Consider the following 11,004-nt stretch of genomic DNA (forward strand, 5'->3'; position numbering starts at 1 on the left):
CCGACTAGACGGGCTGCAAGTATACGCTCAAAGAGCTTACCCGCTTCGTCAAGCAGCACGATGGGCCGGTAGGCCGACGGCTGATCGGGGGCTCGTCCCTTCTTGCGGATGTGAACGAGCTTACCCGTTTTCCACCGATTCGGGAACCTATTTATTTATTTTTATTTATTTAACAGTTTATTAAAATTTGCCAGATACAGTACAGATACAAATATATAAGTCACAGGAAAGCAAAATTTAAAAGGTATGCTTATCCCTATAAGAGATTTCTTCCAGCATACCCAGAAGAGTGTAAATAGACAGAACAGTGAAAGGTAGACAGGCAAGAGTTTACAATTACAAAATAAAACTAAAACAAATACTAAACTAAAAATGAGAAATATATATATAATACATTAAAGTTTACATATATAAATGCTTATAATATACATACATATAAATACATGTACACTACTTAATATGCCAAAATTAGGAGACTGATAAGAAATGCTCTTTTAACTTCTTTTTAAAAATGTGAATTGAATTAGAAGTGCGAATCGTGCACGGCAGAGCGTTCCACAAACGCGCTGCATGCACTGTGAAAGCGGAGGTGTAAAAATTAGAATTATGAGAAGGGATTTGTAGTAGGAGCTGGACATTAGGACGGCAAGGAGAACCAGGAGGATGCAAGAACTTGAAACATTCTCGAAGGTAATTGGGATATAAGGGATTAAAAAGTATATTATAAAGGAGACATAGAACGTGAGTATCCCTGCGAAGACGTATAGGAAGCCACTTGAGTTCAGCTCGAAATCTAGAGACATGATCAAATTTGCGTAGACCAAAAATGAAGCGGATGCATAAATTTTGTAGCCTCTCAAGTTTATCAAGCAGTTCTTCAGTAGCGTCGAGAAAACAGGAATCAGCATAATCTATCAGAGGAAGCAAAAGAGATTGAACAAGAAGAGTTTTTGTTTTTGTAGGAAGGAAATATTGAAGAGGTTTAAGGGAGTGAAAGGAGAAATTAATAACCTACCCTGAGCCAGGTAGGCCGAGAACAGTTGGCACATGCCATCGCCCAACTCCTCCGACGCGATCGCCAGGGCGCGTCCCGGTATCCCGTCAGGCCCGGGGGCTGTCCTCTTCGAGCGAAGCTTCAGGACAGCCGCGCACAACTCCGCCTTGATAACCGGGGACGCCTGGTCCGGCACCTCCCTCACGATCTCGGGCTCCATCGCCGGTGGGACGAACGCTCCGCGCTCCGGAAAAAGTTCCTCCGCGATTCGTCCCAGAAGCCGCGGCTGGATGGTGGTGGTGAGCGGGGGTGTCCAGGGTCGGAGCTTCTGCCTCACGACCCTGTACGGTCTCCCCCACGGATCCGCGTCGAGTGACGCCAGCCACTCCACCCATGCCGCTTCCTTCGCCTGCACGATGGCCTTCCGGAGCGACACGAAAGCCTCCCTGTAGGAGGTGTAAAGAGCCTCCTCCAGGTCGTGATCGCGTATCCGCCTCCGTCTGGACCTGGCGTATTGGCGGCGGGCCGCAACACACGCCCTCCGCAACGTCTGTAGCTCCGGGCGCCACCAGTAGACTCGGCGACGTGGAGTCTGAGGCTTCACCCTCGGCATCGCCGCATCGCAGATGCGAAACAGGGCGGCACCGAGTCGGTCGGCCTCTCGGTCGACCTGGACGACCGGGTCGGAACCGGCGCACCAGGTCGGGCTGACCGCAGCGGCAGCACAAACGGCTGCGGTCCACACCCCTGTCAAAAACGGCCCCCATATGTCCTCCTTCTAAGCACTTGTAGCAGCGGAGTGGCCTCGGCTCGAGCAAAAGCACTCGCGCCGAGATCCACCCCACCTTGACCCTACCAGTAGCCATCAGTTTTTCGGCTGCTACGACAGGGCAGCTGAGCCAGAGCGATCTGCAGCCATTGGCAGACCGAACTACCACGCCCGGCCTGATCGCCCCTTCGGAGCATCCTCCCTCGCTGGCCACAGCTGCCACCACCTCCTCCGACGACACCGAGTCGTCCAGATCCATGGCTCTGACCTCGACGCATTTCGTCGGTCGATGGATCTGGACCTCGTCCGGGTTGAGGACGCTGCGGAGCTTTTCCGCAAGGGCATCCGCCGACTTCTCGGCGTCAGCGGTGCCCGGCGGAATCTCGAGCATCCGCGCTCCCGTTGCCGCCGTTCTGAACCGGACCGTCGTCAAGCCAACCTCGCTGAGCCTGATCTTGCTTTTGGCTTCAGCCAGGACGGTCTCGTATTTGAGGCCCTTCTCCTCTGCACCGGGTCTTAAGGTGATCGTGATCACCGCGGTGCGAGGAGAGCGAAGCCTTTTGCGGGCCTTTTTCTGCTCCTTTGCAGTTGGGACAGTCTTCGGCGTCCCTGTCTTCGCTTTAGTAGCCGTCGCCTTCTTGGGCGGCTTCGGGTTCGGCGGCTGCCGAACAACAGTCGCCCAAGACACAGAAGAACTGCCCGGCTTCGGAGTTGGCGCGGGGGCAGTTTTCTTCGCCGCAGCCGTTCCCGCCTCCTGGGCAGCCATACTGGGGCGTTTGGTCTTCTTCTTCGAAGTCGAGGCCGTCTTCGTGCTTCCACCCTTTTCCGCAGCTTTGGCGGCGGACGACACGGGTGGTGCCAACGGTGTCTTCGCGGCAGGGACCGTAGCCTGCACTGCCTTGCGGTCCGCGGCCAGCGGAGGTCGCAGCCGAGGCTCCGGAAGGAGGCGCCGCTCGATTCCCTCCATCCGGGCGTTCAGCATACTGCTGAACTGCTCTCGGCTACACCTCAAGGCTTCCTCCACGATGCGCTTCATGTTCCCTTCATTCGGGTTTTCTGCGTTCGTTCGGTTGCGCATATCGGCGACTTCTCTCCTAAGTTCCGCCAACTGGCCGGAAAGCTTCCAGCCGGGCCACTTCCTCCGATATGGTCAGGGCTCTAAGTTCCGCCACCGCACCTTTGATGGTGTCAGCGGCGGTCTTCAGGGCCCTGACAAATGTACCCTTCAGGTTGCCCGACTTGTTGGCAACCTGCAGCACCACGTCTAACGCCTGCTGGACGGTAGCGTCCAAAGCGGCGGACGTTTCCGGTGCATCTTCGGGTCGCTTGTCGGCTTGTCGATTTCTGCGTCGAGCCTCTCTCTCCTCTATTGCTGACTTGGCCGCTTCGTCAGCCGGCCAGCGCGTCTTCAGCCTGGAATCGATCTTCCCTGGCCTTGTTCTTCGCTTCGCGGAGCTCCGCCTGCGATTTGCCAAGACCGACGTACTTCCCATGAGTGGGCGGCCGGCCACGCCCTCTCTTGTTGGCAGGTTTAATAAGCCACCTGCTTGCCGAGGATTCTGAGCCTTCGCTCAGCTGCACGCTCGCGTCGCTCTCGGAGCCAGAGCTGCTATCCTCGACCGCGTACTGCAGACCGACGAGTCCGACTCGGAGAGTCGTTCAGGTCGGCCAGCAAGTCCCTCCTTCTTGCTATGGTTTTCGGTTCCAGCGCACGCCACCGGGGCGCACACCTCCACCACCATGTCTTCGTTGTCCGATCTTTGAGGAGATCGGAGTCCTTTTTTGTGTTTTTGTTTAGTATCTCCCATAAAATCCGAGGCCCGTTGTGCCGAGATCGCTCAGCGAAATCTCGGCTTTGGCTTTGGCTAAGATGCCCGCATAGGAGAGGCCTCGCTCCTCCGCTCCTGGCTGCAGGGTGAGAGCCACTGCAGTGGAGCGGGGAGTCCTGAGCCTCGCAGGCCGGCGCTTGGCCGCCGCGACTCCCTCCTCCTTCTTCTGGGCCTCTTTTTTGGCCCGCTGGCGCGCCTTTTTGCTATGTTTAGCGGCGCCCGCAACCCTATTCCGCCTCGGGTCTTGTTTCTCTAGCAGCCGTTTGTACCGGATGGACGGCACGGGGCGCAGCGGCTTGGGCTGCACTTGCCTTTTTGGCCGCCTTCCCCTTCCCTTTTTTGGCAGCAGCCGCTTGTGCCGGTTGGGTGGCACGGGGCGCTACGGCTTTAGCCGCATATGTCGGCGCCGGTGCGCTGCGCTGGACTGCAGCTAGGGGGGGACGTAAAATCCTCCCCTCGATCACCGAGAAACGAGCGTTAAAGCTCGCCATCTCCTGACTTCTGACTTCGCGTTCGACTGCGCTAGCGGACGGACATGTTCGGTGCGCTCGTGGTTTTATTTATTATATTAAATAGTTATCTCGAGTGTTCCTTTTGTGCTTTCTTTTATTTATTTTAATTCATTACATTTTCAATTCATTACAAGTATTTTCTTTTTATAAAGTGAAAATAGTGAATTTGTGAGAGTTTGTGCTTGCTTTTTGGCAACTTTCGCCCACCACGTGGTGGCCAGGCACGTGGTGTATATTGCCGTGCGAAGTTGGATGACCTGTATCCGACTGCCGACTGAAAGGTATTTATTATATTTAATTATAACTAACTTTCTTCCGTTATAAGGACAAACATTTGTGGCACGTGGCGCATAAGTGAGGGTATTTCGGCGCGTGCGAATTTTTGCTACCCTCTTTTTATTTATTTTGCTCGGCTGTCACCTGTCGCTCAGCATTTGCCTATTGACAGCTGCCACTTTTGACATTTGGCGTTGACGTTGACGTTGAAGTTTAACTTTGACGTTGACGTTTGACGTTGGCACTGACGTTGGCAACTGACGTTGAAGTGTGACAGTTGACGTCTGACGTTGACGTTGACGTCTGACGTTGACGTCTGGGTCGGTGTTGACGTTGACGCTGTCATTGGCGTTGACGTTGACGCTGTCACTGGCGTTGACGTTGACGTTGTCATAGACGCTGACGTCTGACGTTTGTTGTTTGTTGCTTTAATAATTATCTGTCATGGCGGACGACGACGACGGACTAAATAAAGACTTAGAGGCAGAATACGTGAGGAAACGGGACGAACTCCTCTTGATGGAGGAGCAGATGAGGGCTCGTTCCTCCCTTACCCCTCGGACCCCACCCAGTGGAGTTAGCCAGGCACCCCCCATGGCGGAGAGGCAGACGCAGGCGGGTAAGCGACCCCTAGCGTCACCACAGGAGGTCCAGGAGGCGACGCGACGCAGGACACAAACGACGGAAAAAAAGAAGGAAGAGTTCCTGACGTTGAAAGGAAAGCCGGCCCCAATGGCTAGCACGCCTGTGGCATCGCAGTCAGAGGCGCGCCGGCCAACGGTCGCCGGAGCAGAACAGGGAGAGTCGCTGCCGGAACTTGACTGCGTCCAGCTTATGGAAAGGGTGCGGGTGGCTCTGAGGGGTATCGGATCGGTGGCCAATGCTGCAAACAAGCTCAACCAGGCGGACAGGTCCAGCATCGCCAACAACAGCCAGGACATCCTGGCAGTGGTGGCTGCGCTTAACATACGGCTGCTGGAAAAGGAGAGCGAACTGGGCAAGTTGGAGCTGAAGATTGCCTCCATGGCAACTGTCGGTGCAGCTCAGATGATGCCAACGGCGACGATGGAAACCAGCTATTCGGCCAAACTTAAACTCCCTAAAGGGAAGCCGGAAATAGCACTAGAACAGCGCGGACCAACCGTGCTGTTCTACCCAAATACGGAGGAAATCAAATCGTCGGAGGACACCAAGAAGGAGCTGCAGAAGGCGATAAAGCCAGGAGCACATGGAGTGCAGTGCCAGAGGGTGTCGGCGGTGGCTAATGGAGGAGTAGCAGTGCAGACGCGGGCGGTGGAGGCCGCCAGGAAGCTAAAGGAGGCGGCCCCACCAACACTGAAGGTGACGGACCCGAAAGGGAGGAAACCCCTCGTGGCGATCCGGAACTTGAGGTCTGACCCTCAGAGGCGGAACTATTGGAGGATCTCCACCGTATCAACTTGGCGGAGGACACCAACTGGCCTTAAGCCAAAATGCTCAGCCAATGCCGGGTGGCTTTCAAGAAAGGCCGCAAAGAAGGAGGCCGCACCACGGTGGTGCTCGAGTGCAGCTCATCTCTTAGGGATAAGCTGGTGAGCCTGCACCGAGTATACATCGGCTGGGACGAGGCTGAGGTTTGTGACTTCGTTCGGCTGACCTGCTGTATGAAGTGCCAGCAATACGGTCACCCGGAAAAGCATTGCAGGTCGACAAACGTGGTGTGCAGCAGATGCGGAGAGGTGGGCCACAAGGCCAACGAATGCAAGGCTGAGTCCAGGTGCTGCGCTACCTGCAAGAGGTTTAAGAGGCCGAATGCGGACGGACACTTCACAGCGGCATTCACATGCCCTGCCCGCATACACGCTGAGAGACAGGCAGCGAATATGACCCAATATGGGTGAATCGGCAGTACTTCGTGTGGGGCAGTTAAATCTCCAGGGTTCAGCGGCGGCCACTACAGAGATATCAGTTATTGCGAACCAACTGGGATTGGATCTGGTTCTCGTTCAAGAACACTACACCAACGAGAGGATCATCCATTGCGGAGACAACCCTAAGGCAGGAATACTGATAATGAAGGCCAACATAGCTGTAACGTTCCTGGAACACTTAAGCAACGAATACTGCGCGGTCGCACACATGGACACGGGAGTTCGAGGTTTCTACCTGATTTCGGCATACTGCCAATACAGCCATGATATCTCGAGACACCTGGATCACCTTACCAAAGTGCTTGATCGGCTGGCAGGAGAAAGGATACTGATCGGCATGGACAGTAACGCACACTCGCCGCTTTGCCACTGCGAGCAACGTCAGTATGTAGGACGGGGAGCGGACTCCGAATATCGGAAGAACCAGATGGAAGGATTCATCCTCGGAAGAGGCTTACTGATACACAACCAGGAAGGTCAACCCCCTACGTTCCAGAGTCCCAATGGTTACTCCAACGTGGACCTAACGTTAACAACTAGGGGCATCGCGGTGTTAGAGTGGCGGGTGAACGAAGGCGCCAGCATTAGTGACCACCAGCTGATCACGTACATGGTCGAGGTTGACAGAACGTGCACCGACGCGCAGTTGGAGAAGCCAGAAGATAAACTGAAGTCATACCGAGAACGCGGAGTGAACTGGGAAACCTTCTAGGTGACCCTGCAGCACCGTATAGGGAGACTGAAGTTCAGAAGACCAGTAGAAGAAGTATGCGAGCAGTACACTAGAATCTTGACACGGACTGCGGAAGACTGTCTGGGGACGCGTAGCAAGAGGAACGCCGGTGGCTATGAGTGGTGGTCTCCTGACCTCGACAAGCTGCGACGAGCCGTATACTGCGCTCGTCGGGCTTGGCAGCAGTCACGAAAAGTGGACGACGATGCGGAAGAAGAAAAGAAGAAGGCTAGATTGCGACAAGTAAGAAACGAATACAAGGCCGCAATGAAGGACGCCGAGATTGCCCACTTTCGACGCATAGCAGAATCCGGAAATGAGGATCCCTACGGACTTGCGTACCGCGCCGTCTCTGGCCGAGTGCGCCCGCCCCCGAACATCATTTATGGCATGAAGCTGTTCGAAGGGCACCCCCAAACAGCGGAAGAAACCATGACCGGACTCATAAAAATCCTATGCCCAGATGACGATCCGGACAGGGACACCCCATACCACCGGCAAGTCAAGATAGCAGCTGCATGCGCCCCTTCAGGGACAGATTGTAGTGAACCCACTCGGAAAGCTCTTGGAGAGATTGTCAAAGAATTACCGAACACAGCACCCGGCATGGATGGGATAACAGCCAAGATTGTAAGACACGCGTGGAGAATCAGCGAAATGGAAATGCTCAGAATGTACTCCGCGTGCATAAGAGAGGGCGTATTCCCATCCATCTGGAAGACTGGAAGGCTTGTGGTCATTCCCAAGGGTAACGACAAGCCGCTTTCGGATCCCAAGGCGTACAGACCTGTCACCTTGTTGCCGGTACTCGGGAAGATCTTGGAGAGACTGATCGTCTTCTGCGCTCCCTGCCTGCACCGAAATTTGTCACCTGCGCAGCATGGTTTCACGCGTGGAAGGTCCACAGTGACGGCACTCAGTCCAGAACACCGCGGAAAACTATGTGCAGCTAGTTCTTCTGGATATTTCCGGGGCCTTCGACAACGCCTGGTGGCCCATGGTCCTCGTGAAGGTTAAGCAAGGTGGTTGTCCACCAAATATTTATAAAATCTTGGTGAGTTACTTTACTAACAGACGCGTCGGGATTTTCATGGGCGGCCGGGTGGTGTGGAAGCTATCCACCATGGGATGCCCCCAAGGCTCGGTGTTAGGGCCAACCCTATGGAATATCCTGCTAGATGACATCCTGCGGATGCCGTTGCCAGTAGGCGTAAGAAAGAAAGAAGAAAGAAAGAAAGAAAGAAAGAAAGAACACTTTTATTTGGGGCAATTGGTACAAAATAAAAAGTAAAAATAATAATAATAATAAAAAAAAATAACTTAAGTACTAATAAATTATCATTTACACAAAAAAGAAATAAACGATAAAAAAAAGTAACGATACAAAAAAAAAAATAACTAAAGAATAAGAACAACTACAATATACGTGACGTGTCCCAAATAGGTTTACCATTCAGCAATTCATGCTGGTTTTCAATGGTACCCTTTTTTTATGATACCGGGCGGTGACCCAATTACCATAAAATACAAATACTAAAATTTAAAATAAAAAACAACAGACATTACATATATAATTTATTTATAAGATAAATTGCATACATTAAATAATAATTTATTCATTTGATAAAACTACACGCAATTATATTTATATTTTGTATAAAGCAAAACCATTTATGGAGAAATAGGATCACTGGGAAAGTTATTACAATGCCACGTGCACCGCGCGCCGGTGGTCGCGTGACGCGTGCATTTTACTTGTATTATAATTATAGTGAATTCAGTGGACACACAAAAAAAGAAAAGTACTCGAGGGACGTAAAAGTTTAAGGTAAGATATAAATATATTACATATAATAATAGTGTATGTGAGCTCATATTAAAAATAACTAATGAAATACTTTCTTTGATTTCCAGACTACCCAACGATAAAATCAAATAATAATTCTCGTTATTAGCGGCAGTTTTCTGAGCGCAACTAACGTATAGTAGGTAGATGGAACAACACGATGCAAGCAGCGGAGGCCGGAGCCATACCATTAAGGTAAGATGATATATAATTAATATTTATATACCTAGGTAAAGAAAATTTGATCTTAATGTATGTTATATTTTAGTACTATATTGATATATAATAATCGAAGATTTATTTGGATATTAAAAAAAATAGAAGTAAAAATTAAATTAAAAAATAAATAAAAAATTAAAAGATAATTAAGCTGATGTTACCCCATAGTTATGTAACTCGAGAACGAAGCCCATTTTTTTAAGATTATGTATATGTAATACTTATATATACTTAATATAAACATATATACATAAAAACACATAGAACCATATATATAATTAAACATATACATAAATACGAACACATATTTATTATTCCAATTCTAACTGTAGATTAAATAAATATTTTTTGTATTTAATATTAAATGTTTTTATGGTCTTTAGGATCCGAAGCGGAGGGGGGACGTTGTTCCAACACTTCGCTGCTGCGTACCGAAAACTGCCGCGGAATGCTGCTGTGCGGTGTGACGGCACATTCAGCATATAAGATGAAGCTCTCGTTTGGTAACTTCTATTACTTTCATTGGCCCAGCTCAGTTTATTGTATAGATATATAGGCGTCTTATTTTTAATTACACCAAACAACAAGGTTGCAAAGTGCAGTTGCCTACGGTATTCCATCCTTGCTATTCGGGCGTTGTTGAGGTAAGGGGAAACATGTGCGCGAGGCGGTATTTTGAAGCAGTACCTTACATATGCATTTTGTACCCGCTGTATAAGATTTTTTGTGCGCGTGAGTAATCTAGGCCCGATGACCGCATAAGCATAATTAAACTTCGAAAGCACTAAAGTGTCGCATAATTTTATACGCATATCTTTACTTAACACGTCTCGGATCTGATATAAGACTTTTAGCCTGTAAAAGCAATTGCGGGCTGTATTTAAAGTGTGCTTTTCGAATGTTAATTGCTCGTCGATCAACAAGCCTAAACTTCGTGCTTCCGTGACTCAGTCTATTCTTTCTCCTTTGATATGCAATAATGGATTTAGGTCATTAATTAAATTCACATGTTTTTTTGTTCCTCAAATTATATATTTGGTTTTGCTCGGATTTAAAATGAGATTATGACAATCAGACCATTCTGAAATACGTTTAAGATCATCATTTAAATTTCGTATAGCCATATTTGCTTCTGAATTTTTGAAGGATAGGTAAGTATATAGGATAGATAAGTATATTTGTATATCATCAGCATAAATATGATAATTACAATGTTTTATGTTTTCAACTATATCCGCACAGTAAAGCGCAAATATAATCGGCCCTAATATTGATCCTTGGGGGACGCCTCTGTGAACGGAACAACAATCAGAGAGAGCCCTCGACCTATCCTCATTTATAACCTCTACAATTTGTTTACGATTTCCTAAATAACTAGAAAACCATTTCATTGCGTCAGAGCTGAACCCGTAATATCTCAGTTTTCCTAAAAATAACGTCCTATTTATTGTGTCAAAGGCACGCGAGAAATCTAACAAAACAAGAATCGTACCCTCACCCCTATCCTGTGCACATAACACATTGTCAATCACATCCAATAACGCGGTAGTAGTGCTGTGATGTTTTCGAAACCCGGACTGTCTTGTGGGTAAGATATTGTTAGCTTTTAAGAATCCTGTTAACTGGTTACACACAGTTCTCTCTAATATCTTTGAAATACAAGGTAATATGCTTATTGGTCGAAGATCTTTAAATTCACTAACATTGTCTTTCTTTGGTATAGGTCTCACTAGAGCCGTCTGCCACAAGGTCGGAAATGTGTTGCTTGTAATAGATTTATTTATAACTGTAGTGATATGTGCCAGTGTAGTCGGTAAAGTCAGTAGGAGCATATCCAATGAGATACTGTTTATACCCATAGCATTTGACTTTAAAGAGCGTACCGTTTTTAAGACCTCTAATTTATCGACAGTAAC

The sequence above is a fragment of the Vanessa cardui genome, chromosome W (genome assembly GCF_905220365.1).
Source record: "Vanessa cardui chromosome W, ilVanCard2.1, whole genome shotgun sequence".
In the NCBI taxonomy this organism is placed as follows: domain Eukaryota; kingdom Metazoa; phylum Arthropoda; class Insecta; order Lepidoptera; family Nymphalidae; genus Vanessa; species Vanessa cardui.